This window comes from Quercus lobata, chromosome 5, assembly GCF_001633185.2.
Source record: "Quercus lobata isolate SW786 chromosome 5, ValleyOak3.0 Primary Assembly, whole genome shotgun sequence".
Lineage (NCBI taxonomy): Eukaryota > Viridiplantae > Streptophyta > Magnoliopsida > Fagales > Fagaceae > Quercus > Quercus lobata.
Window position 1 is genome coordinate 78,107,859 of NC_044908.1, and position 13,604 is coordinate 78,121,462.

Below are 13,604 nucleotides of genomic sequence, written 5' to 3' on the forward strand. Positions count from 1 at the left end.
AGTGGGAAAAAGAGAAGTAAAAGGAAAGCGGAGGAAGCGAAAGCAAAGGAAGTTGCAGTGAGGCAAACGCCTCTTTATGCTATTTATAGTCTTATATATGCATATATATATATATATATATATATATATATATATTATATTAAATATTAAATTGAGAATTCCCCAGCTCATTTTTGTAAGAGCTCCCCCACCGCCTACTTGGTGAAAAAAAAATTCTAGGACCAAGTTGAAAAAAAAAAAAAAAAAAAAAAAAACCACAATTTTTGTTACAATTATTCACGTGATAAATTGAGTAATGAAAAAAAAAAAGTAGCAAGTCTATGTGAAAGTAGAAAAGCAAAAAATTACAATCTACCACATAAAATAATACAAAAATTATGACTTTTTTTTTTTTTATGGCAAAACTTAGGTACAATACCTTAGGTACTGTTCCTTAAATTTTTCTTTTAAGATTCAGCCACGTGGTTACTTAACTAAAAAATATACTTCATTTCTTAAGAAAAACAATTCACATGGCAAAATTTTAAAATAAGATTTTAAGAAGCAGCACCTAAGTACTGTTTTGCCATTCTTCCTTTCTTTTCTTTTCTTTTTTCTTTTTATTTTTTTATTTTTATTTTTAATGTAGTATTAGAAATCTAGAATTACTTCTGGCTCGAATTTCTTTTCAAACTTCAAAGTCACAAATTTTAGTCTTTTCTATCACTGGCTTGCTTTTATAGTTTTACTATGACCTTAAGAAACAGCACCTAAATACTGTTTTGTGCTTCTTACTCTTTTTTTATTTTTATTTTTATTTTATTTATTTATTAATTGTAGTATTAGAAATCTAGAATTACTTCTGGCTCGAATTTCTTTTCAAACTTCAAAGTCACAAATTTTAGTCTTTTCTATCATTGACTTGCTTTTATAGTTTTACTATGACCTTATGATTTGAAACTCCCTACCCTCGTTACGCTGTCAAGCTGTTAATTTAGCTTACGTAATAAGCTTTTGTTTTTCCATTCCCATTTTCCATAAATCTCACAACAGCAAATTATTAGAGGGGTGGTTGGTACACAGTGATAGATTTTACTGGTTATTACAATTTATTCACAGCAAATTTCTCTACCTTGCTCCTCAAACGTGATGAATGTTGTTAGATCTATACGTGTGACATCGTCTATAATTTACTAAGTATCGATTTGGAAATAACTTATTTAATTTTTATCCGAAAATATTATAGATAAAAGATAAATGAAATAAGCTGACTGAGTGATTTTTTTTTTTATTGGAAGTGCCCTAACAAAAAAAAAAAAAAAAAGGAGGGTAAAGTAAAGTGAGACACAGTAAAACTTGTGCATAAAAACATAGCGTGGGACCTGCAAACAAATACTCTTTGTTTTCCCTTCTTGGCCATGCTTTTTGACTAGTGACAATTCCCATGTGAAGAAATAAATAAGCTACCTAGATGGGAGCTAACCTTCTTTGCTATGGGACCTAAAAAAATATAAATTTAAGCAAAGCTAGTTTTAACTTTTAACCGGAAGATTTTAAGCAAAAGCTAGTTTTAAGGAGACAGTAGATTTTTATTTTTATTTCTATTTTTTATACATCCCCGTACATAGATTTTCAAATTCAACCTGGCGTGTTCAACTTTTGTTTCTTCTTTCCATTATAATCAATTTGACTCCATTGCCATCAATTGTCAAAGAGTACGTTGGTCGAGTTTTGACTATCATTGTCATCACCTCCACCTAGTAAAAACTTATTTTTCTACTTTTTCAATTCTATTTATTTATGGTTTATGATTTTATTTTTTCCTCTAATTTATTGAATCAATTAACAAATCATCATGGTTAGTAGTCTAATTTAGCTATTTTAAATTTTATTTATTTAATGATTGCTTATAGTGATTAGTGAGATTTTGATATATTTGATATCTATTAGTATTATGTCTTCTTTTATATGTTAGTCTAGCTTTGTTTTTTACTCGTATTTAATTTTCATGAATGTTATGGACTTATGGTAGTTCAAAGGAATAGGAAAAACTCTGGGGGAAAAATGACCTTAAGATGCTTAATTGGTCATTTAGTCCTGTTAGTGTTTTGCATACTAATAAGAATTACATTGATTAACAATTTTTAACAAAAATCTTACATTATTATAGGAAATTCTTGGTTAATTCGACTAAACTAATGCACGAAGATATGTATGTATATGGCACTCAGCATTTTTCTTGCATTGCAAATTAGTATGATAGTTTAGCCTCGGCCCCTCAAAACAAATTTTTTATTGCTCCACCCCTGTTTATATTGTTTACGTATTTACGTATTGTTATTATGTATCACATTGTATGACCTCCATCCATCCAATTCTTTCCTATCATCTCATCATCTTCTCAATTTGTGATTCAATATGTCTAGTACACGTAATAAAAATTTTCATATATATATATTTTAATTATAATTGTGGTGTCATATTTTAATTAGTATTAATAAAAGTGATATGAGTGGTAGATCCATGTGCATGTGTTAGTATGGTCTTTCTAAATTAGTAGGATTAAGTTTATTGTATTAATATCGGACGAAATTATTATTTTGGTCTCTACATTTTAGGGTCACTTTCAATTTGATCCTTACTTTTTCCAACAATCAATTTGATCATTGTTATTTTTACAACTAATGTTAAGTTAGTCCCTACCAACCACTAGCGCACTTGAAACTTACGTGGCTAATAAAATAATAATAATTTTTTTTAATAAACATTAAAAAATACTGCATAAGTATTTAAATTAATAAAAATACAAAAAGCAAAAATGAATAAAAAAGTAAAAATCTTATTTTCTTTTTCACACTTTCCTAGCAACCTAATACCAAGAAAATCAAAATCTCTTAGTCATTTTCTTCTCTCACAGTATGGAACAAAAATGAGAAATATGATGAGAAATTATATTATGATCGATTTAATTTTGTTATGTTTTTGTAGGATCTGCACAAACCCTAATTAAGGTTGGTGTGGTGATTTTCTCAACATCGGGAAAGCCCTTTTCATTTCGTCATCCCATAGTTTGAGTTTGTGGCCAATCACTTCTTGAGACAAAACCCACCACCAGGTCAAGGTGATAACACCCATCCCTTAGTGGAGGCTCACCGGAAGGTGAGAATCAATGACTTGAACCAGCAATACAATGAGTTGCTCAGCCAAATCCAATCTGAGGAGCGGGGAAAATGACTGATTTATTTATTCAAATGCTGAGGTGGCATTTTTTAAGGTTTATTAAAATTTTTAATTATTATTTTATTAGTTATGTAAGTTTCAAGTGTGTAAACGGTCCACAGTCTGCCACTTAAGCATTTTTCATACGTGAGTTGACCATGAATACTAACTTGACAACAAATTAAAAATGAAAAAAATACTAAGATCATATAAATTTACACAACTTTTGTCATAACTCGCCACATAGTGAGTTACAAGTGGTAGATGTGTGGACCCACATAGACCCACTATCATATCTCAATCACTTACAACTAGCTACGTGATGAGTTGCAACAAAAGTTATATAAATCTTGTAATCCTAGTTTTGCTCTTAAAAATAATAATGATCAAATTGAGTTTTAGGAAAAAGTAGGAACCAAATTGAAAGTGACCCTAAAATGTAGAGAACAAAATGGTAATAATTAAACACAGGAACATAGAGATTTATGTAGAAAACCCTTTTCCACTTGAATGGAAAAACCACGAGATAAACTCGTAATCAATCCACTATTATAAAAATCAATTATAATATCTCCTTTTCATGTTTGTGCCTAACTTTAGATCCACACCAAATATGATAATACCACTTTTTAGAAATTTGTGTGAACCCATTTGAGATCTCCACTCACTTTGAATACAACAACTCTCTATGGTTGTAGTACTCAAAAGATCTCTCTCTAAAGAAAATCCTATTTTTCATTCTCTTGTGTATGTGTTATGGCTAAAAAAATCTCATTGTTTTATTTGCTATTACACACACTAATGTTCTTCTTATTATGCTCTCACTACGACAATACCTTTCTCTTTTTCTTCACTTTGCAACATCAAGTAAAGCCTCAAGAACTCTACTTAATTTGTATGCTTTACCAAAAAAAAAAATATATATATATATATATATATATATATATATATAGAAAATCCAAACGTTGTTGTTTCTTTCTTTGTGCTACCTTCCAAGTAAAAACCCTTTTTTTCCTCTTAGTTTCACTCTCAAGTCTACAACTACTTTTTCCTTTTCCCATTATGAAAGACCCTTGCGCCAAAACCTTCAAATTCTTCACAATACAGTTAATTTCTAAGAATTTAATTTCTATTCAATAGTTAACAAAGAGTGCTTTTTTTTTACAAGGATTAGCCCTTTTTTAGGCACCAAACAAACTAAAAAAAAATGAAAACTAATTTTCCTTCTAAAAATAAAAATCCACTCAGCTTTCAAAGTCTCAATAGAAATTTAAGGCAAATTGTCAAAAAAATTTATATCTTGACTCTTTTTTTTTTTTTTTCAAAAAATCTTTCTTTCTTTTTGGTATGGTTCCACCTTAAGGTCCTTAACGTCCAGGGGCGGCTCCACGTAGACTCCATAGTGGTCACTGGACCACCTTAATCTAGAAAAAAAATAATTATTATGTATAAATTTTAAAAGTTTATGATTTTTTATTCATAAAAAAAACTTTGTGACCACCCTAAATTATTTTAATCCCAACATAATTAAACTTTTGACAAAAAAACTTAGTTGTAAAATAAAGCTACAACTACAATCAATATTTTTTTTATTGGATGTGAATTTTGACAAATCCACCATTTAATTGCATTTTCTTCTTATATCCTCCATACTTCCATACTTGTAAAATTTCAAGAAGATAAAAAATCAATAGATATATCATCAATCAAATGTTTAAATTTTGAGTTTTTGTAGTCTAAAATTATATATAAAAAATAAGTTTATAGATCGAATAATAAATAACATCTGATTGGCATGAAATTTGACAGTATTTTAAGAACATAAAGAACATGCAATTCAACTGTTAAATTTTCAAAATATGTAGCAATTTTAATATGTTTAGTGAACTACAACTAAATTTATAGCCAAATTTTGTCTTTAAACTTTGGTTCCTTTAATAATATATTAGATCCTTACAAACAAAAAGAAAAGTCCAAGAAAAAGTCTATTAAACTAAAATTTTGAAAGAGATGTACCTTGCAACATTAATAATGAAACAATTATGTAAAAATTTTAAAATAAAAAATTCATAGAAGGAAATTGCAAGACTTTATGTGTTTGCGTGTGTTTTCTCTTTTTTTTTTTTCCCCGTCAATATAAGAATTCTATTTTTACTAGATTTTGTATAATTTAAGTTTTTTAATGACCATGCACCCTCAAAAAATTTTCTAGAGCCGCCACTGTTCCAGAACTTCTCAAAGGTGTTTTTGACCTTGAAGGGCAAGGTCTTGACTTTAACAATAAGGTGATAAAATGACCGACAGTAAAATTTGATATACCCTCTTTTTTTCCCTATGCCACCATCTCTCAATATATTATCTTAATGAGTAAAATATAGTCCAATCTCGAGGTTTGGGCTAATGCCAGCCAAATTTAAGACATTTCAAAATTGACTAACTTGATCCCTAATCACAGTGGCAAAGAAGATAAAATAAGTAATGGTTTAAAAACCAAACTGATAGTTTTGAAATATCTTGCACCTTGCTGGTATTAGCCCAACCCATAAAAATATTGACGGTATTTTACTTTATCATAATTTACTCTAAGGGTCTGATTAATGTTTTAGGATTTTCTTTTATATAAAAACGTTTATGGTCTTTAGACTTTAGAAATCATTTAATGCGGGTTTTGTCAAATTTATACTAAAAACAGTCTATCGTCACATTTTACATAGATAAGGGAAATATTCACGACAAGCTAATTTTTTCTCGAGGAGACCAATACCTTTATCCCATTTCTCTTCAACTCAAAACAAAGTTTCCTCCAAAAACACAAACAAACTCTCTGTCTCAATTCATTTAAAAAAATTCCCCCAAACCTCTCATAAAATTCCACCAAATTGCACCAACTCTTTAGATAAAAAAATTATTTATTTGTTCTTATCAACTTTTTTGTCTACTCCTTTATTACTTCTTTGGATAAACATGAAAGTTTATGGGTTGTTTGGATTTTTTTTTTTTTTTTTTTTTTTGTCACTCATCACTCATCACTCATCACTCATCACTTAAAATACCCCAATTTCCTAATCCCCAGCCGTTTGGCACACATAACTCAACTTCTCATCACTCAATTTTTTCTACATTTTGTGGGAACCATACCTGAGCACCATGTCAGGCATTCCTGTTAGCCTACCCGCCTCACACCATTACATCATTTCATCATCTCCTTTTCCCTTTAGCCCCCAATACTCTCCCAAAACCAGAGACTTCAACCTCATTTCTTATTCTTCACATCACATTCAATATTATTTATTTTTACTTTCTCAAAAAAGAAAACACTATTTATTTTTAATTTATTTCAATCCCTCTTTTTCTTTGTTATTCACTGTCTTGCTCTTCACCATAGCAATGCCTATCTTCCTCTGTATCTCTCTCCACCACATCACAACAACCATAGCTCACCACCACTACAACCACCGAAAATCACATACCTATAATCATAAAATCGCATACCCATATTCATACTGAAAATCAGATCCATTAGCAGTAGCAACTAGCTACCATCACCACCTCCACCCCAACGGCTGATATTAGAAGCTCGGACTTGCGACGATCTCCACCGTCACCAATGGCGGCATCAGGTGCAGCTTTTATTTTTTTTTTTATTCCTTCAACCCCTAATACCCAAACTCACCGAACCCGAGCCTCTTTCTTTTTTTTCCTTCAACCCCAAATACCCACAACAAACACTTCAGTTTTGAGCTTGAAGCACAAACCTAGAAAATTCATTAGCATCCTCGATCTCAGAAAATTCATTAGCATCCTTGAAGCACCAAGAAAATTCACAAACCCACAACAACCAATTCGTTGCCCCAATCGTTGATTTTTTTTTAATTTTTTAATTTTTTTTTATGGGTTTGAGATGAGAAAGACAAAAAGGAAGAGGAAAAAAAAAATGAAAGAAAGAACTATTGCTTGCAGCAAAGAACAAAGAAAGAAAAGTTTGTTTCTTGATTTTTTTATTTTTTTATGGGTTTGAGATGAGAAAGGCAAAAAAGAAGAAAAAAAGAAAAAAAGAAAAAAGAAAGAACGAACTGAGATGAGAAAGGCGAAAAGGAAGAAAAAGGGGATGAAGTGTTCGCCGTCGTGTTTGCCGGTTTGAGTTGTGGCCACCGCGGGTTGGATGAGGTGACACGGCGGCAGGGGTTGGCTGAGCTCGGATCGGGCACTGCGTGTGTGAAGATGGAGTATGGTGATCTGCAGAGGCTTCAGTTCATGTGAGGACTTTCTTTGGTAGAAGATGGAGTATAGTGATATTGGATTAGAGAGCCGTTGGATTTGTTGTGAAAAGTAGCGCCTGGTGTGATGTTTCTCTGACCGTGGGACCCATGTGTAATTACCAACATGCTATTAAAAACTGAGTTTTGGAAACTGAAAACACCTAAAATGTGTTTTCAATTTCCATAACTCATCATTCAAAAATCATATAATTGAGTGATAGAAGCAAAAACTGGAAACAAAATCCAAATGAACTTCTCAGCCATGGGTCCCACCATTTTTGAGTTATGAGTTATGAAAATAGAGTTATGAGTTATGGAAACAGCAAATCCAAATGGCCCCTTAATTGTTGCTATCAATTTTTTCTATTTTAATTTTTTTTCCTCCTCATTTCATGAATTATCTTCAGTTTTTTTACCCTTTTAAGGGCAATTATACTTCACTCTCCTACGGATTGAAGGAGTGATTCTTCACCCTAAACCTGAAAGGAAAAAAACAGTACCCTTTATTGAGATTTGCAAAAAGAAAAATGATAAAATCACTAACTTTCTTACAAACTGTTAATGCCACAAGTAATTATAAGTAAGTAAAAAAGTAATGTCAATGATAACTTCTAAGGAATTCAAATCCCTAACCTCTATGCTCTCTAGTCCAACCATCGTGATGTGTTATCTTCCGCTAGAAATAATCATCGACATACTCTCCTGATTACCTGTGAAATCCCTAGTAAGATTTCAATGTGTTTCCAAGGGATGGCACGCCCTAATCAATGGTCAAGATTTCATCAAGCTGCACCTCCACCGCTCCTTCAAGTCCAACACAGATCGCACTCTCATTGTCCAGGAACAAAACGCCGATTTTCCCTTTGATTTCTTCTCAGTCAGCTTCCGTGACAAGAATCGCTTAGGCAAGCGTTTGGAAATTTACCGTCCACTACATTGTTCAAATACGTTCATTGACATCTTGAGCTGTTGCGCTCAGCCACTGCATTTTAATATAGAAGTTACTAAAAATTATATATTTTAATAAATACTATACAAATAAGATATTGAAAATAAGCTATGACCAACAATGACCATAATGAAATTTTACCTATGCATAAAAAATTATAAACATATTATGTATGCAAAACAAGTTTAAGCATTCTGGGTGGTCTACCTAATTGCAGGCTAAACTGCTGAAGACAGAAATGCATGCACATAATCCATGACATACAATTTCCAAGTGAAGTAAATCATTGCTTCATGTTACCATAAAATAAAACTAAATAAATAAATAAATAAAAAGAATTCAAATCTTGCCAATGATAGCTGGCTAGACATTCACACATATGATATGCAGTTATGCACTGACACGTGGGTAGATAGAATTTTACAAATCTTAAGAGGGCTAAAACACCATTCTTCAATTGGGTTAAAACTCAAAATGGCATCAAGAGTATTACTAATGAGGATAGTTGGTCAAAATTGCAAATTGTTAAGTCATTCAAAGGTATAATTATCTTCACCATTTTGATACAATCTATGCGGATGAGGAGAGACTTTACTATTTGACCTAACTTCGACATACAAGTGACAAGTAAGTACCGAATAATAATATTCTCTCTACTTTTCTCTCTTTTCTTTTTATATCTTTATAATTCTACCTCCAACCAAACAAATCCTAAATCCACCAGCCCGACACCAACGTCAACACTCAAACCCAATCTGAAAATAAGCCCAACCAGGCTCAACTCAAGTGTGAACCATACACAAAACAAAAGCCCGTGGCCACTTAAATTTAAATCCAATACACATTAAACTCAAGCTCATTTTGTAAAAGTCTAACAAAGACCAATCTTAATATACACTCCAGCCCATTAACAACCAAACCCAAACTACTTAATCCATCCAAATCCCAGCCGAACCTGAACCTGCAAACCCATAAACACCTTCCCAACCCGAAACTCTTAAAATCTAACCCACAAAATAAAACTCTTTAAAGCACATTTCAAAATAAAATTTCCCTTTCCAAGCCCAATTTAAAATGATGAACTCAAAAGCAGAACTTTCCAAAATTTCAACTTCACCCCTAAACTTTCCCAAAATAATATATGCCCCAAAACTTTCACAAAATTACTCTTTAGCCACAAAAAAAATTCGCAAGAAAGCCCCCAATATCACAAAAATGCTACTTCAATCCTAGAGTAAGCGGTACATATGAACAATTTCTCAAGTACTCTTGCTCAACACTCAACACTATTTCAAACTAAAACTTAAGCTCATATCCGCATAATGCAATTAACAATTTAACATTCCTTTGTAAATTTGAGCATCACGTTTCGGAAACTAATGAAATTAATCACACAAAACAAAAGCATATAACTCTTGCCTCGTGGTGTATTAATTTCAACTTTCAAGAAGCAAGTGATAGTGAATTAAATAGCTAAAGGAATCTTCTCAAAAAAATAAAAAAGCTAAACGAGAAGTAGTGATTTTCATCACAAATTCTAGACTATACCATTACTCCATTAGTGCAGTATTATACATTATCTTTTGTTTTTTTTTTTTTTTTTTGGAATAATTTTACGTACCGGATTATGTTCATACAAGATAAGAAATGGCCTATTGTAGACTTAGAGGAAGTCAATACTATGTTGTAATGGCAAATTAGTACACTTCTCCAAACAATCTCGAGGATCAATTTCAAAATTTGTTATTTTATATATGTACGAAATTAGCTACTTCACTGGTTAATATGTCTTTACTATTGTAAATACTCTTCTTTTTTTTCTTTTTTTATACAAGATAGAATTTCTACTCTAACCTAATCTAAGTATATATGTGTGTGAAGCTTCCTCTTGAAGACTTGAACCCCGGTCCTTGCCTTCCACACCCCACAAAGCACTTATACTTGTGGAGTGATCATCGCACCAAGGGTATGCGGTGGTTAAATACTCTTCTAAACAAATACAATTTGTTTTGGAATAAGAAGAGGTGTGGCATTACCCAACATGAAAACAATTATTGACATGGCTGGCTAATTTGTTACATGTTCTTAATTGCATGCACAAAAGCCCAATTTAAATGGATCTTGGAACTTCATTTAGAGGGCATGTCTCACCTTGTGATGGGTTCTATTGAAGTATTAGTATAGTTTAATGAAAATTTTTTTGTTTGCTTAATTGTTTGTCTTAGTATTGTTTCATTGTTTTTGGTTGCATAAATCCATTAAAGACCAATCATGGGTTCTATTTTAGTAAAGTGGTGGCTGTGAATGATCGAGAAGAATTTTATAAAATTTCGTGTAGACTTGAGATCATTGTTTTAATGGAATGCATTTTGTTCTAGATTTTACTTGCTCTCTCTTTTCCTATATCATTATTTGATTTTGGGATTTTTATTTTTTATTTTTTTTTTTATAATTTGAATAGGTAAGAATATTTTTATGAAAAAAGATATGAAGTAGCCTAAAGAATTATATCACAAGAAAATCTTTTTTTGAGATAATTATTTAATGATTAAAAAAATAAAATAAAAATAAAAAATAAAAAAACTCATGTAACGGACTCGATTGCTAACACGTGTTAGTCTTTGTCTATGCCAGGAATCAAAGTCCATTATAGTGTCTTAGTCCGTTAGTGAAAGGAGTGATTGATTAATAAGTGAAAAGCAAGAACGATAAAGAGGCGATTGTGGACTAAACTGTATCTTTCAAAAGGAATACATACTGTTCTTTGATTTTGAGCTTGTTATGTTAAATAGTCAAGTATGATCATTTCTTTTCTTTTCTTTTTTTTTTTGGTTAACGGGAAATATTATTAAACAACTAAGCCAAAATGGCTAAATTAGAGGCAGCAAGCCTACATATAGTTTCCCCAATAGTATTAGAATACAAAAAGCTGAAATTACATCAGATGGGGGATTATCCCAAAATACAAAATGGTCTTGCATCACACAACCTAACTTAGCCATAGCATCAGCAACTTTATTCGCTTCCTTGAATGCGTGCTGCACTTTGTAGCGCTGAAACCTGCCCAGAAGTGACCTACAATCAGCCAACAAGGAGGAATAAAAAGCATTAGAGGGAAAGTAAGACTGCACCAGCTCATCAACCACCTTAGCATCTAATTCAATCACAAGATTCTGCACCCCCATCTGAACAGCCTGCAACAAACCGTCTCTTAAAGCCCAAAACTCTGCTATAATGCTGGTTGTGAAGCCGATAGACCGAGCAAAGCCTCTCAACCATCTACCCTCACTATCTCTTATAACCCCCCCTCCACCTACCCTTCCCGGATTACCAAAGGAAGCCCCATCAGTATTTAATTTACACCATCCTAAGGGAGGTTTTTCCCACCTGATATTACAAACCACCTTATTCTTTTGACTTCTAATCTGACCCACACAGTAGTAATATTCCAAAGCTTGACTTTTACTAACACTATGTAAGCTTCCATTCACGATATTATTATTAAACACCATGCCATTTCTATGTTTCCACAAATTCCAAATTGCAAAAGAAAAAACATATGACCACGGCACAGAAGAATAATGTAACTTTGGCAATTAACTTTCAGCCAGTCAAACAAATCCATTTCAGCAAAGGAACTAACCATTTCATGGGGAATCTTAAGTTTAAACCAGAAATCTTTTGCCACCACACACTCTTTCAACAAATGACTAATAGTTTCCGAAGAATTGTTACACAAAAGGCAGCAGCTCTCCCGTGTTATACCCCTCATAGCCAAAACAGATCTAATAGGCAAACTGTTATGCATACACAGCCAAAGAAAATTAATAATTTTTGGCAATATGTCTATCTTCCATATCCACTGCCCTTGGAAATTAACTTCCTCTTGCTGAGATCCATTCAGCCAAGCATAGGTAGAATTTGAAGTGAACTCTCCATCCTTAGAACGCGTCCACATAATCACATCTTCTCCTCTTCCAACCAGCTACCTTGGAATAGCTTTAATCCTATCTTTAATACTAACTGGCAACTCAAAGGATAAAGCTTCCCACTTCCACCCTTGCTCCGAATCAAGAAATAACTCTAACAACTTCATATCAATATCCCTTTGAGTCAAAGGGCCTTCAATCAATTCTCTCAATGAGCATCCCCTTATCCAACTATCCGACCAAAGATTAATTCTTTCTCCATTCCCAACCCCCCAACAAATACCATCAGCAAAGTGTTTGGTAGAACTGTTGGATTCAGCTATCTCACTTTCAAGCTCAATGCATTATGGAAACCTGCAACTAGGATGGACTGTGTTAATCTTGGGAAGGATTACTTCTTGATTAAGTTTTATTGTTCAGATGATTATGATAAAGTGCTTCGTGGAGGCCCTTGGTTTATTGGTGAGCACTTCTTGGCCATCAAGCCTTGGGAACCTTACTTCAGAGCCTCAGATGATAATCTAAAGTCTGTTGCTGTGTGGGTGAGGCTTCCTGAATTACCTATTGAGTTTTATGATATAGAAGTATTGAAGGAAATAGGTAGTGCTATTGGACCAGTGCTTCATATTGATTCATACACGGCCATTGGATCACGTGGAAGCTATGCAAGGCTCTGTATACAAATAGACCTGGATAAGCCCTTAATTAATTCCATTAGGATAGGCAGGTTGGTGCAACAAGTAAAATATGAAGGTATTTCTTCCCTCTGCTTTTACTATGGGAGGCTTGGGCACAAGCAGGAGAACTACTGTTATCAGGTTAAGGAAAAAGAAAAAAATGGGCATGCAGCAGAGAAGAGTCTGAATCAATTACGAGAGGAAGATAAGCTAGATGATAGTGTAGTAGAGCAAAGCCCGAACCAAGTTAGTGAGGAGGAAAAATCAGATCCTAACTTTGGTCCGTGGATGTTGGTTACAAGGAAAAGGAATTTGGTTAGAAATGGATGGTCCAGATCTCCCTTTGGGAGTGATTTAAAGGGTGATGTCAATCCAAAGGGCATGAACGTCCAAAGGGCATGAACGTCCAAAGAGGTGAAAACTTAGAGGGTAGTTCAGTCAAACCCATTAAAGAAAAAGTGTTGCCCACTCAGTCTGATCACACATGTGCTGTGAGGAACGATTCTGTCCAAAGGATAGCGTCGAATGAAGATTTGGGAAATCTGGACATTAGGTTCAGTGCGTCAAGTCCGAAACAGGGAGATGGGGTGAC

The 13,604-nt window shown here is 33.0% G+C and overlaps 1 pseudogene; it reads right to left on the minus strand.

The window, feature by feature from the left end:
• LOC115991196 overlaps positions 1-12,502 on the minus strand; it is a 30,389-nt pseudogene extending 17,887 nt beyond the window's left edge.
• Between the last annotated feature and the right edge of the window lie 1,102 nt (positions 12,503-13,604).